Here is a 24876-nt window from a genome sequence, read left to right as displayed (position 1 = left end):
TCCCAATTTTTTCAAGTGTTTCCCCTATACTCTCTCCAAGCATTTTTATAATTTCATTTCTTAAGTCTTTTATCCAGTGAGAATTAATTTTTGTTAGAGGATAAAGGTGTGGGTCCAGTTTCAGTCTTTTACAAGTCACCAGCCAATTCTCCCAGCACCATTTGTTAAATAGGGGATCTTTCCCCCAATTTATATTTTTGATGGGCTTATCAAAGATCAAATGACGATAAGTGTCTGGGTTCATCTCTTGGTTCTCAATTCTGTTTCATATTTCTACCTCTCTATTTTTGTGCCAGTACCATGCTGTTTTGATCACTATAGATTTATAGTATAGCCTGAAGTCTGGTAGCGTGATTCCTCCAGATTTTTTTTTTTTTATTTCTGAGTAATGTCTTTGTTATTTGAGGTTTTTCTGTTTCCATTTAAAACTAAGTATTATTTTTTCTCAATCTTTAAAGTATGACACAGGTGCTTAGTAGAAATTGCATTAAATCTGTAGATTGATTTGGGTAGTATGGACATTTTAATAATTTTGATTCTTCCCATTCATGAGCATGGTACATTTATCCATTTATTAACATCTTCAGCTATTTCTTTTCTCAGAGTTTCATAGTTCTCTTTATAGAAATCTTTCATGACTTTCGTTAGGTAAACTCCCAGATATTTCACCTTCTTTGTCACTGTTGTAAAGAGAATAGAGTCCTTGATTGTTTTTTCAGCTTGACTATTGGTAGTATATATAAAGGCTACAGATTTTTGATTATTGCTTTCGTATCCTGAAATGCTGCTGTATTCCTTGTTCACTTCTAAGTGTTTTATAGTTGAGTCCCTTGTGTTTTCCAGATATACAATCATATCATCTGCAAAGAGTGTCAGTTTGAGCTCCTCTAATCCTATTTGGATACCCTTGATCTCCTTCTCTTGCCTGATTGTGATGGCTAAGACTTCCATTACAATGTTAAAAAGCAGTGGAGACAATGGGCAACCTTGCCTGGTTTCTGATCTGAGTGGAAATGATTTCAATTTAACTCCATTCAATACAATGTTGGCCGTGGGTTTGCTGTAGATGGCCTCTATCAGTTTAAGAAATGTTCTTTCTATTCCTATTTTCTTAAGCATTCTAATCATGAAAGGATGCTGGACATCATCAAAAGCTTTTTGTACATCAGTTGAGAGAATCTTATGGTCTTTATTTTTTGTTTATGTGATGTATTATATTTATAGATGTATGTATATTGAACTATCCTTGTGACCCTGGGATTAAACCCACATGGTCATGATATATAATTTGTTTCATGTGTTGCTGGAGTCTGTTTGCTAGGATCTTATTGAATATTTTTGCATCAATATTCATTAGAGATATTGGTCTATAATTCCTTGACTCTGAGTCTATATTTATCTTGTAAATTAAGAGGAAATTCTCGTATGCAGCAGATATCTGGCCTGAATTTTTGTATCCAGTCAGCCAACCTGTGCCTATTTAGAGGGCAATTGAAGCCATTCACATTAATTGAGAGTATCGATAAGCTTGCTAGTATTTTGTGTGTCGAGTTTTTCAAAAGTCTAGTGGATATTTTTAAACCTTTCACCACTGTGAAAACTGGGATTTGATCAGAAGTTTTTGGGTGAGTTTACTTTAGTGGTAGAGCATTGTGCTGGTCATTGTGGAGGATGGTCTGAGAATAACCTGGAGAGCTGGTTTAGTTATGGCAAATTTCTTCAACATGTGAATGTCATTAAAGTATTTAATTTCTCCATCATAAATGAAACTCATTTTAGCTGGATAAAGGATTCTGGGTTTTTTTTTTTTTAGAAGATTGACAGTTGATAACCATCCTCTTCTGGTTTGACAATTTTTAGCAGAGAGATATGCAGATATTTTAATATTCTTCCCCTTGTAGGTTATAGTTTTCTTATGTCTGGCTGCTTGCAGAATTTCCTCCTTCATATTAACTTTGGTGAAGTTAATTATGATGTGCTTTATTTGAATTGAGTGGTCCTGGGGTTTTGAAACTGTCTGCTACCTGAATTTCAGTATCTCTTGCTACATTGGGGAAGTTCTACTCAATTATTGCTAGGAGTAAAGCCTCTGTGCCTCTTGGAATATCTTTTCTTTCAGGGATTCCTATATTTGCTTTTTGGAGTATTTCCATAGCTCTCTAAGAGAATGATCCATTTTTGCTCTCCACTTCTCTTCCTCTTTGCGTTTGGGAGCATTCAAAAGCTCTGTCTTCAATGTGCCATATTCTTTCTTCTACCTGTCCATTCTGTTATTGAAGGATTCTACTGCATTTCTCATATCTTGGAGAGCTGCAAATGCTTTACTCAATGTGTCAAAATATTTGGTGATTTTGTCTTTGAATTAATTGAATTCTTGAGACAACTTTTGAGTTATTCCTAGAATTTCTAATTCCAACTTTACTTCCATTCTGTTAAACTTATTTGCCATCCAAATTCTGAATTTGATTTCTGACATCTCAACCATCTGTTTATGAATGGAATCATCTGGTGTGTCTGCTTTGTCATTCCTTGGGGGAGTTGATCTACTCTGATTATTTATGTTGCCCAAGTTTTTTCACTGATTCCACCCCTGGATTAGTTTTCACCATTTGGCCAGATGGGCAGGTAAGGTGAAATTGAATTGGGAGCTCCTGGAGTTATGGATAACCAGTCCTTTGGTAAGGAGCTGGGACTGGTGACTGTAGCTTTTTCCCCTAGAGCTTTGCAAAGGACGTGTATAGTATTACAGTCTGGGACTCTTTGGACCTGCTTGATGTGGTTGTGTTGGGTGGCTCTGTCATGTATTGCTTGGTGTGGTGGGATTAGGTGTTGCTGTCTTGTATTCATCTGTATTTTTCCAATCCTAGTGGATCATTGACTCTGGGTTGAAGTCTCAGCTGTGGAGAAATACAAATAACTAAGACACCCCACACACACGGGCAACAACTGGAAGAGGAATATCAACTCTTCCTGCTACTACCACACAACCAGGGTACCACCCTGGAGGTCCTTGGGTTGTTGGCCCAGGTCAGGAGTTCCAATCCAAATGACCCAGTCAGTACCAATTTTCAAGTGAGAGAATTCTAATGGTCTCCAGCAACTAGATAGCAGGTCCCTATTGGCTGCTTAAGTGTGGCTCACTCCCATGCTCTGTGAAGTCAGGAAGGCCTGCCCAGTGGCAGACGTGGACCAGGGGGACTCATGTCTCTTTCCCCACCTTGCACCTCTTTCATGCCCAGTCACTGGTAAGCCCATGGAGCTGTGGTTCTGTTCCCTCCAACAAGTAGATGTGTCAGAGCTTTGTGTCTGCCAGAGTCAAAGGAAAGTCAATGCCCCCTTGGCCCGGTCACCACCCTCTGCCACCAGCCAGCTGGGGGAGCTGAAGCCTACCTTCCTTGTGTATTCAATGCAGCTGTGGAGTGTTCCACCTGAGCTCAGTCCGAACCTCAGGATAACAAGTCAGCAAATGATTTTCTCCTTCAGCCACTGTACCTTTGCCCCAATTGCTCTACAACACTGGTGTCTCTGTAGGGCTAGGTCTGGATTCCTCTGGCAGTCCTCAGAGTAGGACGTGTCTCTCCAAAATTAGACCCTGGCAGTATCTCTCTACTGTTGCTGAATCTTCATGGGAGGTGTCCCTGTGCAGCTCCCAGGTGGCTCCTGCAGCTGGGGAGGCAGCTAGAGCAGTGGCTCTGGGAGTACAGGGATCACTGCAGCTTCAGCAGGGCAGGGTGTGGTGCAGTGACTCTGGTAGGGTGGGGCACATGACTGGCAAGCCTCCTCCCACAACTGGTTTGCACTTTTACAGAGCCAAGCCCTACAGCCTCCCCCTTTGTCTATGCTACTGCTTGGCTCACTGTTATTTTAATTTTAATTTTCTTTTGAGACAAAGTCTCACTTTATCACCCTTGGTAGAGTGCCGTGGCATCACACAGCTCATAGCAACCTCCAACTCCAGGGCTTACATGATTCTCTTACCTCAGCCACCCAAGTAGCTGGGACTACAGGCCCCCATCACAATGCCTGGCTATTTTCTGTTGCAGTTTGTTGGGAGCCAGGTTCAAACCCACCACCCTCAGTATATGGGACCAGTGCCCTACCCACTGAGTGACAGGTGTCACCCCTACAGTGCAGCTTTTGTACTACAGCCCTTGCAGTGCCCAGTTCTGGCACTGAACCACATACATTCTGGTCACTGCTGGGGTTAGGCTTCAGGACCATCAGGTGAGGGGGAAGGGTGGACTGGAAGTTTTAAATGGCAGGGAAAAACATTAGTTCAACTTTCGTGCCTGGCAAGAGAGTGCTCAGGGTCACAGTAGAGTCCCTGTGGAGAAGTAGTCCCAGCTTCCTGCAACTAACTGCCACGAGGTAAAATAAGAGGTCCTCAGTTCATTGCTCATCTGTAGAAAACCCACAGAGAGCAAAAAAACAAAAAATAAAATAAATAAAAATCTCTCTTGTGGGAGGGGACGGATGAGTATTGTACCTGACATTTGCTTTCTTGGAGTCTCCACCTGCCTCAGCAGAACTAATGTGCAGTTATCACTCTTCTCTCTCAGCTCATCTCTCACTCTCAGCTTTATTGGGTACTTTCTGGTCATTATCCTTCCCTCTGGATGGGAGCTTCTTATGAAAGCTGCCTCCAGTAGGCCATCTTGCCCCTCTCCTCTGTAGCACTTTCTTCTAAGATGAGTTCACAAAGTTAATTGTCCGACCTCCTTTGAAACAGTAAGTTCATTTAATTTCCACTCTTACATTTTCAGCTACCTTTAAGATACAACTTTTCCTTTGTTTCTCTACTGTTGAAATATTATTGGGTGTACACTGTATCTCTTGAACACATTCCTCCTCTCTGACTATACTTAGCAATGTGGAGAGAAAACAATTAAGAGAGTGGATGTAACAGTTCTCATCAAAAAATAATAATAATATGTTAATTAGCTAAATTTAGTCTTTCCATGATATACAGATACTTCAAAATACCATGTCATAAATGATAAATACATACAATTTATCTGTACATTAAAACATTTAAAAGATTATGAAGTGTTAGAGACTCTTTATTTCATAATACAATTTCCAGTGAATCAAAATGTAAAAGATGTATAAGATAAAATCATCTTACCAGACTAGCTGAGTATAATTAATGAAAAAAAGTAAACTCAAGGTCTCCATTCCTGTGGAAGACATTTCAAAATTATTTCTATATGGGGTGTCTTTTTTTATTCTTTTCCTACTCTTTGCTTTTATATCGAAAATTATTTCTAAAATGAGGTTTTCTGTATTCTACTCTTTGCTTCTAACACACATGCATGCATCAGTGCACATACACCTACAGGCATGTGCATTAAATCATGCACTTACGCATAGTTGGAGCTAAATTTTTCTTATCAATTTTTCTTGACATTCAAAATATATCACAGGATTTCCAAACACTTCCTGTTAATCAGACAGGATCTGTCTGTTTGAAGCATCTTACAAACATTTACTCATATGATCTTCATAACAGCCTTAAAGAGAAAATTCTATTATCATCCTTACTTTATGAATAAAGAATCTAAATTATAGACTATCCTATTTTTCTTTTTACATATAGCGAGTAATTGGCAGAAATTAGACTCAAACCAGGTAATAGAACTCAGAGTCTACCTTAGCTAACCCGTCATGCTACCTGCCAGCTAGTGTGTGAGAAATATAACATATATATATATATATATATATCCCATTGCATTATGTTCAATGGTTTTGTATTGTCACCTGAATTTCATAGGTGAGGAATCAAAGCTTCAAACACATGGTGTGCAGTCTCACATACACAGGGACGAAATAGCAAAGAGCATGATGTGAAGACAATTTGTCACCCTCCAAAGTTTGCTCAAATGTGCATGTTGCCTGGGACCACATTCCTTAACAATATCAATCAATAGTACCCTAGCAAAAGGGGTGTTTTATGTTGATCCAGTGCACTACTCCAGGGAAATGACGTATAAAAGAGAATCTAGACTAGTGCGGGTGACCTCACTCATGTGGCTTGCAAATATCTTGCAAGGACAGTGGTAAATCACTATTGGCCAAACTCAAATGGCAATTTTAGTATCTCTCTACTTGAACACACTATGATTTACAAAGATCCAATTAGAAAATTTACCTATCTCTGTTCATTTTGTCTGTTATTTAAGACCACATTTCATTTCATTTCTTCTTGTCAAACCTACATCATCCTCTTGTGAAACAAGCGTGCTTTGTCATACTTGCTTTTCCACAACTTGATGACAAAGCAGTCAAATATGGACACAGCAAAAATAAAAAAATGTACAGAAGATTGTAACTGTAGAGTAAGAGCATTTGATATGGAGTGAAGGATGTATTGAAATGTTTATTTTGTTTTCAACCAGGCCAAAAGACTTCTCTATTTCCATAGAGAGTTTTTTTTTTTTTTTTTTTTTTTGGAGACAGAGTCTCACTATGTCACCCTTGGTAGAGTGCTGTGACCTCACAGCTCACAGCAACCCAAATGTTTGGGCTTAAGCAATTCTCTTGCCTCAGCCTCCCACATAGCTTGGACTACAGGCACCCATCAGGATGCCTGGCTATTTTTTGTTGTAGTTGTTTAGCTGGCCCAGGTTGGGTTCGAACCTGCCACCCTCCATGTATGTGGCTGGCACCGTAATGACTATGCTATGGGCACTGAGTCATAGAGAGATATTTTTTACTGAGGAAAAAAAAAAATATATATATATATATATATTTTTGATTAAGTTCATTAGCATCTAACTTTTTGTTTTTTTGGGTTTTTTTTACTTCTTTTTATATCAAAAGTTACAAGACCTTTATTCTTTCCTACCAAATTTTTTTCTCTCTCAAGTACTGGTACATCCCTTATCGTCTAATTGATCCACTTGGATTTATGGCCATATTGTTATTACTTGTGGAACTGTGCACCAATTTTTCTCTCTCTCTCTTCCCCCTTTCTGTCCCCCTCCCTCCCACCCAGTTTTCAATCTTCTTCCTCTGTTTCCTTTCTCTCTAATTATAAATGTGTTTACAATGTTTCATAAAAATGGAACCTCCTTGGATCTTTCTGCCCTTCTAGTCCCTATCATATTTCTTAATTTAAAAAGCATCTTTTATTATTGATACCATATTTGCCTCCACAAATTCCTGCAACAGTCACATTTATAGTTCTCAAATTCATTCCCCTATTTCCTTTTCAGCTGCCATTATCTCACTATTGCTCACCCAGAATATGACAATCTTCTCTCTGTCTCTAGCTTTTTGCCCTCTAATCTTTTCCTCTGTGAAAGTACTTGAGGCATATTTCTAAAAATCTAACCTGATGAGCTATCCCTTGCTTAAACACTTTTATCATTTTGCCAGTGGCTTCAAGACGGTCTAAAGAACAGGCTGAGAGATGAGTTCAAGAAAGAAAAAAATAACATGAAATATCTTTTTACTCATGCTGTAAGAAATAAAATTGTAGGCTTGACATTTATATGCTTAAGAATTTTTATGGGAGAAAAAGAAACAAGAAAAGTGAATCCTTAATTTCTACCTCCAAAGGTAGGTTTGAAAAGACTAAGTCTTCCTTCATTGTCTTTGAGACAATATGGGCGGTTTTCTCACTTATGCCTTGGTAAATGTTAAACACAAATCATTCTCAAACACCATTACAACTACATGGTGTTTATGGTAGGACACCCAGAAAGCTATTACTAGTTGGAAAGATGTCCTAACAATTAGAATAACAGTATATTACAGTGTAATGACACTGTATTGGGGTTTGTGGGCGTGGGTTTGTATGTGTGTGTGAATTTTTTGACTTGATGGAGGATAAGTTAATTTTAATTTAAAGTTGCTACAAATGCCTTTGAAAAAATTCAAAGACATGTCACTGGAAATCAAGATCTAAAGTGATGATGTTATTTTATATTTAAATTAGATGAACCAAAGAAAATGTATAGCATATAATTTCAAATCTTTTCTGGATACCAACCAATGTAATAGTGTTAAAAGAGGATAAAGTTAGTTTTAGCCAACAAACAAATCTAAAAAAGAAAAACTATACGCATTTACTGACCTAAACATAAAGTATTTTAACTTTAGAAATGTGTTTATTGGCTCAGCGCCTGTGGCTCAAGCGGCTAAGGCGCCAGCCACATACACCTAAGGTGGCGGGTTCGAATCCCCAGCCCGGGCCGCCAAACAACAATAATGGCTGCAACCAAAAAAAAAAAAAGGCCAGGCGTTGTGGTGGGCACCTGTAGTCCCAGCTACTTGGGAGGCTGAGGCAGGAGACTTGCTTGAGCCCAGGAGTTGGAGGTTGCTGTGAGCGTGATGCCATGGCACTCTACCCAGGGGGATAGCTTGAGGCTCCATCTCAAAAAAAAAAAAATGTGTTTATTGCCCCTTAAATGGCACGTATGCTGAGTTATAGGTATTTAACACTTCAAGACTTACCAAAGATAACTAAATAAATTTTCAGATTTTTGTAATACTTTGTAAAAAATATTTATACTTATAAATTTACTTTTATCTGAAAATTTTCCTTAGTAATTTCTTGGTAGATAAGTACTTAAAAGCATGTGTTTACAGGAATGCGCTGGAGCGGTGACAGCTAGATAAATGGTAGCTTGTAGAAGGAATGGAGTGACTAGTATAGCAAACAACTGGCCAGAAATGAACCGACTGCATACAGATAACCAATATCTGGGTTAGCGAAGGAGAGATCAACTTATATAAATGTAGGAAAATGGTGAGGATAAAGAGGCATATTCTAAGAGTCTGTTTTTATTTCTGTGTTAAGGATCTCCATTGTTTACCATCTTGGCTATAAATGAAAACATCGCGGTGCTTTTAAAATCTCATTTTTCATAATGTACTTCAGACTAATTACCATAAATCATTATCGCTATAGATGGGAAATTGTCATGAGTATATTTACAGTTCCCCAGTGATTAAAATGCATGGCACAGTTTGAGAACCACGGATCTATAACGACTCCAAGGGCACCTATTGCAAATCCCTGGAAAAATTTCTGCATCAGAATTTTGGCAAAGAAGAGAAAAATACAGAAAACCTTTACATTAAACTTGCAGATGTCAAGCAGAAAGTAATTTTCATTTAGATGTCTTCGAGCCCCTGGATAGGGCCTGGTGCCCGTACATAACTTTAATATTTCTAACAAATATGAAAAATTGACAAATAACTCCTGTCCACTTATGCAGAATCAACAGCCATCATCTTGAAATTGTAGTAAAGTCTAAGTGAGTACTTTATATGGGAATGAAGAGAAGACGTGGGGTTGAGTTTGGGAGTGAAATTCTGGATTCTAAAAACACAATGTCGTGAACTTTTAAATCCGAATGTCTTCTCTGAACTGTTATTCATTGTTACCTTTCATTTCTGCTGTACTGACAGCATTTGATGTTACAATTCCTAAAGTTAAATATACTCTGAGGATTCTGCTGTGCTTTTAAGAAAACTGCAGTCATACTTAACTGGTTAGGTGTATTCTCACATGAAAAATAACAACAGGTAAGAACTAAATTCAAGAAGAAGAGTTCTTCCTACCAGAAATGATATTTTCTTTTCATTATATTACTCAGAATTACTGATATTGCCTGAAAGTAATTTTGCCTATTCATCTTCTGCTTTCATGGTACTAATCACTACTGATGTTCAATTGTATCATCTTAAGTTTGATCACTTCAGATTAATTTTTTTTTGGGGGGGGGGCTGGGGTTGGGTTTGAACCCATCACCTCGGGCATATGGGGCCGGTGCCTTACTCCTTTGAGCCACAGGTGCCGCCCTAATTCTTAATAAGAACAGAGAATCGTGTGGTTTTTAACTTATCCCAGTCTCATTTCCTGCTCCCCAAATCAGCAGTCATTGTGAAAATGACAACTTGTACTTCTGGTACTACAGGAGAGAACAGAGCTCATTTTCAAAGAATTGTAATCAATTAATTGAATATATAAATAAGGAGACAAATTTCCCATGAAAATTAATTTTTAAATAATTCCTATAGATTTCTGTCCTCAAACAGATGTAGCAGTTCCTTCTTATTAAGTATGGTTTGTGCCTAACGACTCATTCCCAGAGAGTACAGTACCTAAATGGGAATAAAAAAGTAAGTGCACCATGGAGAAGCCGGAAAACCATTCCTTCAGCCACACGATATCAAGAGGAACATCGGCGGTCATAATCATAGTGGGTACTCGTGATATGGTATGATAGAAATAAGTCTTATGAGGAAAAACATCGGACACAGTCCAACAAAAGGGCATTCTCTAAAATAACTCCCAAGAATCCTGAAGCTGACAAAGTATAAAAAACGAGGTTTCTATCCAAGAACAGCCTACGGAGACAGGATGATGAAATGGAATGAGGTATACTGTATGGTATCCCAGAGCAGACATTATGTAAAATGCCTTTATAGACAAGAATATGTGCAGAAAATACAGACTCCAGTTAATAACAAGCTGTCCAGATTGGCTATTAAGTGCATTATATGCACCACACTAACATGCCAATTGTAGGGCAAACTGGGTATGGACTATATCGGGGGTTCTCTGTAATGTCTTTGCAGTTTTTCTAGAATTGTATGACTACTTAAAAAATGAAATATATTGAAAAGAATTAATGATAAAAACATTAGCATGTTTATTTTCTTATTTTAAACTTATTGCTTATCTGTTTAAAGAAGAGCTTAAATTTGTATATATTTTTTCATTCCCATGGCCTAGATGTAGTGATTCTTTCTCTTTTATTTATTTATTTATTTATTTATTTATTTATTTATTTCAGTTTTTGGCCAGGACTGGGTTTGAACCTGCCACCTCCAGCATATGGGACCGGTGCCCTACTCCTTTGAGCCACAGGCACCGCCCAATTCTTTTTATTTTTAAAGGCTGCTCTGAGGAAAAACCAATAAAATTTTGTCTTTATGAAGAACTTAATGCACAAGTATAAATGCTTGGATTTTCCCAGGCTTAAGCTGACATCAGTACTGATCAAAATGGAGGTTTCAGAGGGACTCAAAGGCTGATTCATAATAAACTCTTCCTTTTAGCTTTAGGCTAATTATTGGAAATTTAGAGTTCAAGTAAACACAGCTCCTTTTTACCCTTTTATTGCTTCCTCAAGGACCTTTAAAGGACTGCTTTAGTTGTACACCTTAATCATGACAATACTCGGTCTTCTTATGCATGAATGTAGAATATTTCTCCTCGTATTTAGTTTATTTTAGCTTTTCCTCGAAATCTTCAACTTGAATTGTGTCCTTTCCTCACATAGATCTTGTAAGTATTTTGTTTTAGGTACCACCTAGGTATTCCATTTTTTGAAGTGCTGATGGAAATGAACGTGTGTTTTAAGTTTCGGTTCTCTATTTATGTACACATATTCGATGCACATATTTTGAAGTATGTGTTATAATTGACATATTCATATAATCAGAGTTAGTCTCTCACTAAGGCTACCCTTGTAGAATGAATTAGGATGTATTTCTTCCTCTACAATCTCCTGAAAAAGATCAAAATTACTGATAACTTTTCCTTATAAGTTTTCTAGACGTCACTGTATGCCCATTTGGATCTGATGCTCTGCTTTGGAAGGTCATTACTTACGGATACAATATGTTAATGTTAAACCACTTCAGATCGTCTATCTGCATATGGTTTGCAGTCTCATCTCCTCAGGGATCTCTTCTCCGTCTCTTCTTGCTGTTTTACTTGCCCTTGTTACACATTTATCTGAGCAGCACAGCACAGCTGCGTGTTCATTCTATTATTCTAGTGATGGTAATATTTTATTTATTTGAGAAACTATGGGATGATACCTGTTTTGAGATCATAAAGTACTTGAGGGGAATAGTGTGTATCATTGTATGTGCAAGATCGAACCATACCTGCACCCAGATGTCTCTCAGCAGTCACTTATTGAATTAATAATTGAGCATTTACTATGTGCCAGAAATCAGGCTCAAATATAGAGCCTAAGAAATGCTTAAAACAAAAAAAAGTATGGAAGTCATAAAGAAGAAACCAAATATATTTTAATATAATATAATATAATATAAGCTAACGGAAAGCACATTTGTTATCAATCCATAGTGATGTTAATAGACCTACTAGGGGCAAAATTCTGAAGAATATTGACTCTTGCTGGAGTTTTAAATAGTGTATAAGTGTTGGCCAGGACACAATGGATGGCTGGGGAAGACTTGAGAGACTTACAACTGGGGGTCACACAAGAGTCATAAATATACAACTTCAGTATTGTGTATGAAAAGAGGAAGGAATCTTATCCTGTATCTGGTATTCAAGAAAGATTTCTGGATAATAGGGCACTTACATCAGAGTTGTATGGAACTGTATGAAGTAACCAGGTGAAAAAAATGCTGCAAAGTCCTTTCAGATGTAAGGGGGAAAGAAAAAGAAAATGAGCAGAGGAATAAAGATAAGGTACAGATAAAGACATTGTAAAGCCACTTATCATTTAGGATGTTTAGGGCCAAATGTTGGTAGCAGTCAAGGTTGACAATATTGAGGAGGGAGGCAGCAGCAGCTCAGAGACCAGCCTATCATATTAACAATGCCAGATTAATCGAGCAGGATTGGTGAAGTACTGAGCTATCTTAGGGAGGAAAGCCTGGGACAAATTTGCATAAGGTACATTTTTCTGGCTACCCTTTGGAAAATAGCTTGGAGAATGGCAGGAGTCCTGTCAGGATCCTGCTGCCGTAGGGATTTGGATGGTGTGGTGCTGTGGATGAGCACAGAGGAGGGGAGGATGTATAAAAACACTTGGAGGAAAAACATGCCTTTTCTCTAGGGTCATATATTTGTAATCATCAATTCATAATGAAAATATCACATTTCATTTTATTGTAGGTGTTTAAGTCCCAGGAGGAGACAAATAGGATAATCTGTTTCATTCCTTTTAGGTTTTCCTATGATTCAAAAATCAGGATTGAGTGAGGAAATATATGATAAGGATGTATTTTGACATTCAAGTGTATTGCTAATCTCTCAGTGGAAAATATGTATCTTTTTGGAGAAAAATGTGCCTCCCGTGAATTGCATCTATCTGGCTTACAATTTACAAAAGATTTAAAAAATTTTGCTTCACATATATGAAGAAAAGACTCTGCTTATTTTTACACGTTCACTTTCACAACCAAAAATTATTTTAAAACAGTAACTATGTTTTAAAATTTTATCCTTATAAATGTTTAATTGAATTCAGAAAGCCTTAGGAAGGAATCAATCCTAAGACCATTTTATCCTAGTATGTAAATTCCTATGGTCACTGGACTTGGGTCTATCTTCTAGCTCCGTATCCCCATCTTAGCAACTGTCAGGTAAACATAGACCCCTTTTACTATTTTATAAATTCAAATTCCTGATGTTCTATTTATAGTCTGTGCCTGTTTTATGCCATTACTCCTACCTTAGGCATTATTCTGTAATTCTCCCACCTGGCAATTAATCATCACAACTCCTTCATAAGCTGCAATAGATTTTCTTACTTTGCCCCTAAGCTGTCTGGTTGCTTCTATGATATACAGGGTTGGTATTACGACAAACATTATATGATTGTTGGGATGTTACTTGAGGTCGTGCGTGCCTGTTACTTCTTGGTATAGTACCTGGGACACATTCACAGCACTCAGTGAATGCTTGGTATTATTTGTTTCCCATCAGAATGTTGAGATTTCTTGAATACAGAGACAACTTCTTACTTATTTTACTTGGCATGTAGATAAGCTACTTGGAAGCAGAGATACCAACATTTAAAAACTGTTTATTGATTAGAGACATCAACAAAACGCCATGGGAAACATTGGATATACTGTCTCAGAGTCTTTCAATCCTGTAAGTGAAGGATGCAGATATTTAAATAATGACAATGCAAATCAGGATGGGATACTCAGAGTCAGAGCTGAGTGGGAGCCCAGAAGTGTTAGAAGTGAATGGTCTAATCAAGAATTTGCCCTAATTAATGATAATAATAACAATGATCTATTTGCTATTAGCAATAATAATTATCATCACTTTGCATCAAAAGCCAATATTTTTATTAAAAATTATCCCTAATAATAACCATGAAAGAAAATATTAGTAAGAAGTGCAAACATTTATAAAGAACTCTGTACTAAGCATTTAGTAACACTTGGATACATTATTATATTTAATCATTACAGTAATATTTATCTCAGTTTACAGATGAAGAGATAGAGAAACAGACCCTAAGTAGATGGCCACAAGTCATCAACTCTTGGCAGACCCATTATTGATACAAGATCTTTCAAACTATTGGGCCATGCAGCTTAACCAACATGCTAAAATATGAGAAAGATCAGTGAACCATCCTAATGAAGAGAATTTGATAAAGTCTCTTAAAACAGGGGTCCATAAGCGAAGAATAAGAATCTGAATGTACTAAAGGAAAGACTTTAAAAGACTTTTCAATGAGAAAAAGGCAGCTTCCATGGAAGATCATACTTTTCTGAGTCATTTCTTTTTATGACGTATATAAGCTTCATTTTCTTTGAGATGTTTAACAACTTTGTAGAGATAGAATTTAATTTGTGCAAAATCGGTAACAATGTAAATAATGCATATATATAGACATGCAAATACATTCTGTCTGATTAAACTCCAATTGACTTCTTTTTCTACTGTATAAGAACCCAATTACATATCTATTAAGACTGACCTTTACTTGTATTGTAGAGGGTGTGAAATATTAGCGTATGAAAATGTAAAACTTACAGAGGAGTATTTTAAAGAATGAGTCTTTACCTAAAATCCTGAGCTCTAAAAGCACATTTTTTTTTTTTTTTTTTTTTTTTTTTTTAGTTTTTGGCCAGTGCCAGGTTTGAACCCACCACTTCTGGTATATGGGGCAGCGCCCTAGTCTTTTGAGCCACAGGTTCCGCCCTAAAAGCACCTTTTGTATAAATGTTACATTTTTTTTTCTAGTGCTATATAACCAGGTACTCTACAACATCTACTGAATGAATTAACTTCTGCTTGAATGCAGTTGTGTAGCTGTAACATTATAGCGTTACATTTTCACATTTGTTTGTTTTCAAATTTACAGTTCATAAATCATCATTGTTTTCTCTCTTAACGCAGGCAAGAAAATAATAAACAAAATCCTTATTATCTGAATTTGAAAGGCAAGTGAAAATGCTACTAGTAGTTTGGGAATTCGTAAAGAACAGGGAAAAAAGTACCAACTCACCCATGTCATAAAGGTGACATATTAAGGGGTATGAACTGAAATAAATTCCAAAACAATGCCACAGAGTGACACAGCCACTATGTATCACTGTGCTGGAGTGATAGGGACCTTCAGCCCTTACCTTGAGGTAATGAGAGTCTGTGTGACACTACTCCCAGGAAGTTACCTGGGGAATGCCTTTTGTGCTTCTCACACCTCGCTAAGTGTATAGTTAAAATCTGATTTGCCTGTGAACTACCATAAAAAACAAAAAATATATTTACTTCTCACTATATTTCTCTTAACCAATAACCAATAACATAAAATGTAGCTCTGTTAAAATAAACAGGAACAAAAAGAAGGGATCAACACTGGAGTGCTGTCTACTCTGTGCAGGTTTTATATTAAGTACTACTTTAGAAACACTATCTATTTACACTCGCATAACACCCCTATATAACAACTCTGGTTTGTATTCAGTTACAGAAATAGATGTGTAGAGGTTAAGAAATGCACTCTACCAGTTGAGTTCTCTGTCTGCAGATATTGGTCAAATGAAATGATGTTAACAAATTAAACTTAGTTCTTGATATATACATCTGCTACTCTTCTTTATTAAGGAGCTTCATGTAAATGCTTTATCAATAAAATCACAATGAAAATCTTATTTCTAACTCTAATGCCCTCTGTTTTTGATAACATAAGAAATAACAGCATAGGAAGTTTAATTTCAACTGAATATGTTCAAGAGGCATTTGCCTTTGTAATGTTTAACTAAATAAAACAAAGAACTCTGTCTCAGGATAGCTGGTTTGATTGCTGCCTTGAGATACATACAAGATTTAGATGAAGACTGTGCAATCACGCATAAGTCTCTCAATCTCTGTATTCGCTTTGGTTTGCTTTTTCTTGCCTTAAAAATATATTAGATAAGCAACATAATCCCTAAATGCTCCTGGATAAACATTTTTCTAGAAATTCTGTATTTTTAAAGAAATTCTAAATTTGCATAGAGAAAAATTGTGTCTGCATATTTTTTGTTAACATAACATCAAAGATGTTTGATATGGAACAAACATCTTTATATATATGTGTGTATATATATATATATATATATACACACACATGCATAGCAAATAAGTATTCCAGATACTTATTTTATCCATCAAATGATAAAAATTATATTGGACAATTAGCTTTTCAACTCTAAATTTGGTAGCAAAGAAGCCCATAGAGTTAGTTTGGCATGTGTTTCTGAGTTACATGACTTGCAGTTCAAATTCTGATATTAAAACTTTTAATGTAGTAGAATTCATCACTAAAGCTGGAGGAAATGGGAGGGAGGTTTTGTAGGTTTACCAAAGCTATATATCCTCAAATTTTTGCCTACATTGCAGATAAAGCAATGTATTTTCAGACGGAACATGCTAATATTGTGAAGGAAATGGCCTACATTCTGGTTAGTCATTGATCTATTTCAATATCAGTAAACCTACCGTATCTTCATAAATATACGTATGGCGTCTGCATGTTTGGTATATTTTAAAGTGCTCATATAGATGTTGAGTATTAGGCAATCCATGGATATTAAGCTTTAAATTTGCTTTAGTTTTACGTAGATATTCAGGACAATGGAATTTGGGGAAAAAAAGAGAATATTGTCATACATTTTAATATTATTTTAATATTTTCAATACTAATATGTAAAGTATCTAGGATTAAATAAATAAAAGGCAATATGCAATCTATGCTAGGTGGAAGTTGCCAATCCTTCATCGTTCTTGCTTAATCCGCACCTGAATATTATCATCATATGGAAGCCACCAAGGTTTAGGGATTATATCCTCCAGAGTACAGTCCAAGCAGCACCTGGGGCCTGTTGAGGTGTGAGGGAGGCTGAACAACTGGGAGGCTGGTGGGAGAAGCATTCTGAAATGGGGCAGGGCAGTGGAGCCCAGGCAGGTCTCCAAAACCATTCTTTCTTCACAGGCATCTGGAATTGTGATGAGTGGGGCTTCCACAAAGATTTCTGAAACGCTTTTGAGTCTTTTTTTCCATTGAGTATTAGTACCTGGCCCCCTTTTATTACTGCTAATCTCTTTCACAAATGGTTATTTCTAGCCCCCTTAATTTTTTTTCTCCTAAAAATGTTTTTCTTTTTCCTTATCGACCACACATCTAGGTTACAATTTTTCCTAAGTGTTACCATCTGCTTCTCTTTTAATTACAAAACCCAAACTTAAGTGCCTTCTTTTCTCTGATAGGTAGTTATTGCCTGTTAGAAGCAGCCATGCCAGTTCTCGAATCCATTATTGCTTAGAAATTTCTTCCATCACGTACTCCCATCATCACTCTCACTTCCAGCCTTCTACCAAGTCCCAGGACACAGACACCAATGCAGGCAAGATTTTTGCTAAGGCATAATAGGGTGACTTCTGCCCTTGTTCCCCCAAAGTGCCTCCTTTCCTTCTGAGACCTGGTCAACTTGGCCTTCGTTGTGCAAATTTCTATCAACATTTGGTGACAACCACATAACCAGTTTCTTAAGTTCCAAAATGTCCCTAGTTTTTCTGTCTTCTTAGCAGTCTTCTAGACTCTTCCAACCCACCCCTTACTCAGTCCCAAAGCCTCTCTCACATTTTCCACTTTAGCACAACAACCCAGTCTTGGATAGCAATTTTCTGTCTCATTCCGCTGGTACTGATAGAATACCTGAGGCTGGGCAGTAAAGAAAGGTTCGTTTGGCCCAGGTTCTGCAAGCTATTAGAGAAGTGTGTCACCAACATCTGTTTCTCATGTTTCTCAGGAAGTTTCCACCCATGGTGAAAGAAAGCAGGCATCATAGGGCAAAGAAAAGGAGGAAGGGAGAGAGGAGGCGAATGCCAGTCTTTTTCTAACATTCTATTCTAACAGGCACCCTTAGAGTGAAAATTCACGGGCGACGCCTGTGGCTCAAAGGAGTAGGGTGCCAGCCTCATATACAAAAGATGGTGGGTTAAAACCCAGCCCTGACTAAAAACTGCAAAAAATAAACTGAAAATTCATTACTATGCAGATCACATCAAGCCAATCATAGGGGAGCTACCCCCATGACCCAAACACCTAATTTCATGTCCCACCTTCAACACTGGGTATCAAATTTCAATATGAGATTCTGAGGGGACAAATATCCAAACTATAGCACCCTTTATGAGGCTGGTATATTGTCTGAAATTACCTTCAGAAACAAAATGTGATAGTTTATATATATTCATATGTGAAGTACTCTTTCCAGATTTCAGACTTAATATAGTCAAAGGAAAGTTTCTTGCAAGATTCCTTGAAGACAATTGGGAAGTTCTGTTGAGGCTCATCTCTAGATTTTGGATTCTCAAGAGTAACAAACTGAGTGTATCGGTTTTAGCTACCCTGATCCCCATTATTCTCGTCTGGTGTTTCCTGCCATGATCTACATCTCTGTACTCACAGGCTTCTGTGCTTCAAGAAATTGCTTGTTCTCCACTTGAGTAGTTAAAAGGAAAGTCATTTATAAGTTGCCCATGTTAAACAAAAATTGCTGTTATGTCTAATTCCCTAGCTAACTTCTATTTTTTCTTCTTCTAATTATACTCCTTGATTTCTCCAAGGGACACATTTCTTCTTTGACATTAAGCTTGTTTGGTTGGGAACATTGTCTCCACTTACGAGAAACATATGGCTCAGTGCTAAGTTCTAATCAATGAAAATATGGTTTTAGACTTTACTGCACAAGCCTGACTACTTAGTTAGAAATGTGTGACTTTTGCTAGAATTGTTAGCAAAGTACCATCAGAGAGTAGCACCAGAACAGAGTTTATGGATGAACACATCCATAAAAAGAAAAAGCAGAGTTAAGGGAAGTGAGATACTAACTTGGCATGCCTCGATACAGCTACAGCTGAAGCTCTACAGCATTAGACATTTAAGTTACTTGTCTTTGGAACTGACATCATTGGTCACTACCCAAAATACTTAACTCTTTTTATGCCATCATGAATATTCTCCAACTTGTAAAAATGTCTTTCTGTTACTACATTATAAGGCAAAATAGTAGACAAGAATATATAATCTGTTATGGATCACAGGGTCCTGACCAAGCTCCCAGGAAAAGGGGAAAAAATGAATATATTCCAACCATTCTCTTCTGTACCAAAAGGCAGATACTTTTTACATATATTTTCTAAGTGCTTCCAAATGTGAAGTTTAGAGAAGTGGCTGGACGGACCAAATGGCCCTAACAAGCTTTCCAAAACACAATTGTGCCTACTTAGAAATGCAGCCTAACCTAACATTATATATTTCCACCTGCATCTTAAAAGTATCCAGTTTGACAATGACATTGAAACATTATTTTTAGAGAATAAACCTATTTATCCTAGTTTTGATTGTTGAAAGAGAACCTAAAATATTACAAATTGGTATAGCATAGCTGATTTCAGTACTTAGCTGAAACCCCCCAGAAGTTTCTAATCTATAAAACAAAAATGAGTTACTATAATGATTCTAGTCATTTTTTAAAAAGTATTTTCTTCCTAAAAATTATATATTGGCAAAACTGAACCTCTAACTTATACTTTCAAGCTATGTATTAGCCAGAATTCTCTTTAAAATAATTTTCGGTGTTATTAATAAAAAATCTGGGTACCAAAGCTCAGGATATTGTGAAGAAGTAAGATAATACATCTTAGTAAAAATACAAAGAATAGTATTAATGTACATAGTGTGCAAAACTATGAAGTGCAAAGATTAAACCCCCACACATTTTTATGTAAAATTTCAGAATAATAGGCTACTTCTGCTTACATGAATTATAAGTTATGAAAATGTGTGCATCACAGTATTTTTAGATCTAAATAAAACATATCATTCATTGCTCTCAGGCAGCTGAAAACCTGCTATCACATTGTCTGAGGTTAATTAAATTTAAAATAAAAGGAGAAAGCATTTTCTATTTAAGGTATTGAACCAACTGAGCATAAAACAATTTATAGTAAGATGACTTTAGCTACACACTGGTTTGAATTTAAATATTTCAAAAAATTCTTCAAATGGAAGTATATGCGATTTAAACACATGCATTTGCAAATGATGAAGAAAAAGACTAGTTGAACATAAGATAATGTAGTTCATAGTGACTAATATAAAAATGAATATATTTAATTTCATAAATTCTTATGTAGATAATTTTTCACCTTTAAGGTTCTGAAACCAGAATGTAGCCTGCAAAGGATGAAAATTTCTGCCTATTTTTAAATTAGTTCGTTTCTTTTCGTTTGACTGCTGAGTATGTTATGTATTGTGTCTCAGTTACTAAAGCCTTTTCAATTGAATAGTTTGCAAATATTTTCTGCTATTATAAAGGCTGTTTCTTCACTTCATTCGTTGTTTCCTTTGATGTCTAGAAGGTTTATTAAAGCTTTATATAATCTAAAAGGGACGTCTTACTCAAGAAATCAAGAAATCTTTTATCAGACAAATATCCTGAATTAATTCTTCCTGTAGTTTCATAGTTTCAGGTCTGCTCTAAAATCTTTAATCTATTGGGGTCTAATTTATATATATAGTGAGAAGTGGGAGTCTAGTTTATTTCTAGATTCTTTGGTACCATTTGTTGACAATACCACCTCCTTCCCCTTACATGTTTTCAATACCTTTGTCAAAAGTGAGCTGACTCTAAATGTTGAATTTATTTTGAATTATTTATTCTGTTCCATTGGTCTATACATCTGTTTTTATGTGGTACCATGCTGTTTAGAGTATTGCAGTTCTGTGGTTTAATTTGAAGTCAGGTAATGCAATGTCTCCAGTTTTGTTCTTCTTTGCTCAGAATTGTTTTGGCTATTCAAGGTCTTTCATGATTTCATATAACTTTTAGAATTGCTTTTTCTATTTCTGTAAAGAATGCCATTGGTCTTTTGTAGAAATTGTGTTCCACCCATACATCATTTTGGGAAGCATTGACATTACTAAAAAACTGGGTCTTCCAATCAATGAATATAGAATATCTTTCCAGTTTTTCTGTTCCTCTCAATGTCTCTTCAATTTTTCTTGGTTTTTATTATACATATTTTTTCACTTATAAGAAGACAAATCAATATCCAGCATTGTTTATAAAAATATTCTCAGCATCACTCATCAACAGAGAACTGTAAATTAAAACCACAAAGAGATGCCTCCCCCCAGTTCAAATGTCTCTTACCTAAAAATGAGGCTATCAGTAAAGCCAAAGGGGAGCCCTCACACACTACTGATAGAAATGGGAATTAGCACAGCCATTGTGAAAACAGTTTGAAGATATAACCTAGCAGTCCCACTGCTGGTGCACATCTAGAAGAAAGAAGTCAGTGTATTGAAGACATATTTGTACTTCCATGTTTATTTACAATATTCACAATAGCTAAGATGTGGAGTCAAACTAAGTGTCCAACAACAGATGCATGGACGAAGAAAATGTAACCTACATACATAATGCAGTATCATTAAGCCAGAACAAATAAACAAAATGAGATCATTTGCAATATCATGGTTGGACTCAGAAGTCATTAAGTGACAAAAACCAGCCAAGAGAAAGGCAACTAGCACATGTACTCACTCATAAATCAGAGATTAAAAATGTATCTTACAGAGGTAGAAAATAAAATGATGATTATTTGAGGCTCGGAGGGTAGTGGGAATAAAGGAGGTTCAGTTAATAAGTACAAAAATACAGTTAGAAAAAAAGAATAAGACATAATATTCAATAGCACAATTGAGCAACTATAGTTAACAGTAATTTATTATATATTTCAAAATAACTAGAGAAGTGGATTCGGGATGTTTCCATTACCAGGTAATGATAGATATTTGCAGGGATGGATATCCCAATTACCCTAATTTGATCATTAAACATTGTATGATTGTACCAAAATATCATAGGCATCCCATACATATGTACAAATGATATGTACAGAATAATTAAAAATAAACAAAAACATGAGAATGATCTATCATACTTTTTAAGTTTGGCAAGCTGTTGCTATGCAAACATCTTAGAATATTTGTTGGATAAATGATGCAGAGAATGGTACACAGAGCTCTTGTTTGAAAGAACAAATGGGATGGCACACAAATGAACTAGCATGTAACAAAATATAAGTGTACGTATTGAATTATACTTTAATGAGCTTTTATTGTCAGGAGCCTGCAGTTTTCACAAGTCAATGTAAATCTCTTCCAGGCAATATAATAAGGCATTGCAATTTAAGAAGTAAGGCAGCTAGAGTGTAACTAGGCAAGATAAATTTGGTGTGAAATCATTAGGAAAAACTCGTCAATTCACCTACAATTATAGTGAAGATATTTTGCCCTGACATACCTAATTAAGGGCTGAACACCTGTCACTTTCCACAGGCCAAAAGAACAATTTCATCCCATCATCACAGGTAGCTCAGTACATTGATGAAAAGTAGTTCTCACTCTTATGCCAACTTTTTAGACAATAGTTTGAGTTTTACCAAAATTACTTTCTCATATTCTTTAGGCCAAATATGTATAAATGTATTTTTCCAAATTAATAAGATGTATTTGTTAGCCAAATGAAATATATAAATATCCTTTGTTTTAAAAATGTTACGTGCAAATGCTAATAGTAACAGGACACATAAAGATGTCAAGTTAATTCATTAGATGGAATAAATAAACCCCTGGTTTGTTATTTGTGCATTGATTGAAACTTGGCAAATATTTACTGCTTTGACCAATTCTTAATTGATTATATGCTAGACTATCAGGTGTACCTCAAGCAGATAATAAAATCCTATAGTATATTTAGAAAGATAGTTTATACACGCACATGTAGTTTATCGTTGCACACAATGTGTTTGGTTTATTTTCGTCCATAGCATCATCTGAGAATTTTCGATGCAGGGTAGAATAATCAAGGACGTATGAATGGCAGCACCATCTTCCTTTTTATTTTAAACCAGAATGATTAAGCCTGCCTCCATAGGAGTGCTGATATTACATTAATGGGTGAATTCTTAGGACACCAGCGTTTGACTTATTCTAACACCAATAATAGGGAAGGGGTTTTTGAAAAATGCAAAGGAAATCAAATTAGTCTTTTATGTGATCCATTTGTTTTCCTTCATGTCTTATGGTATTAACTATCTTTAATTTAGTGTATATATTTCTGAACTTTTTAGAAATCTATCACTACATATATGGTGGAATTCATACAGTTCTAATTTATTTGGAACTTGGGGCACTGACTTCCACCTTGCTAAATCAATAGTTCCATTGTTCACCAGAATCCCAGTGGGCACTCACAGGGTAGAGGTAATGCTGCAGTCACTTAGAATTCATCAGGACCTATACTGTTGCCAACATGAGAAATTTTCTGACATAAGATGATAATTTCGTATCTCCTCATTGGTTTCTGATGCTGATAACTGTTCAGTTCATTCAAGTTCTTGCCTACAAAAAAAAAAAAAAGTTCCATTTTTGATCCTTCTCTTCTTCATACTACCGGTAACACATCACACAGATGATCACGATTTCTCCTTACTTGACATTTTCATTGGCCTTCCAAGACATTTTACCTTTGTACTTTTGTGAATTACTGTTGTGGTATTAAGTTTTCAGTGGGGAGTATTTTTTCTCTTTTCTTACTGACACTTATCTGGTTTTGTTGTTTCTCATTCTTTTGAACTTTGGAATGACCTGTCTCGGTATTTAGTTCTTCGTCTATACCTATGTCTTAGTTTTCTCATTGAGGAAAAGACTAATGACTTCCAAATTAAATGTCTGGAACTCCAAATGTCCATGTGACATGTCCACATAGATCTATGCATATCAAACTTAATGTATTTTAATGAACATGTAATATTTCTTCCTAGGCCATCCACCACCTTCCCTTTGGCATTAACATCAACATGTCCTATTTGCATATTCTGAACAAAAGCCTTTATTTTTGTAAGTGGACAACCTAACACAAGTATTTCAGAAATATTCTTGCTTTCATCTTATTATAATAATATATGAAGCAACTAGAATTAAGCCTGCTTTATTGCCTCTATGATGTAGAATATCAATTTGTCATTGTGTCATGTTTATCTGCAAGACATTCCAACAGAACTTTAGGTGATTCAGACATGTAAAAATAATCGCAGACCTCAAGCACACTGTCACCAAATAAATCTGCCAAAAGATATTCTCAAATAATTAAAATTCCAGGAAAAATGCACCTTGATTCCATCAATTTTGGTTGTAGTCAAAGTTTTCAGGGTTTTCCTAGGAGAGAAACTTCTAAACCAAAACTCAACTGTTGTCATTTTCTGAAAGCTGTACAGTATATTATGATTAGTGGCTACAGTATATTATGATTAGCTCTGCAGTTAAGTAGACAAGATTTGAAACCTGGACTCCTAATTTGCTAGTTAATTGACTTTCCCAAAGTTACTTAATTTCTCTAGTTTTTGTCCTAATGTTTAAATGTTCTAACATTTAAAATGTTATTAACAAGGCTAGGGGTGGTGGCTCACGCCAGTAATCGAAGCACTCTGGGAGGCTAAGGCATGTGGATTGCTTGAGCTCAGGAGTTGAAGATCAGCCTAAGCAAGGGCAAGACCTCATCTCTAAAAATAGC

The sequence above is a fragment of the Otolemur garnettii genome, unplaced genomic scaffold, assembly GCF_000181295.1.
Source record: "Otolemur garnettii isolate 467f Iridium unplaced genomic scaffold, OtoGar3 scaffold00001, whole genome shotgun sequence".
NCBI lineage: Eukaryota > Metazoa > Chordata > Mammalia > Primates > Galagidae > Otolemur > Otolemur garnettii.
The sequence above is the reverse complement of the archived record's forward strand: the minus strand, read 5'-3'. Positions refer to the sequence as shown.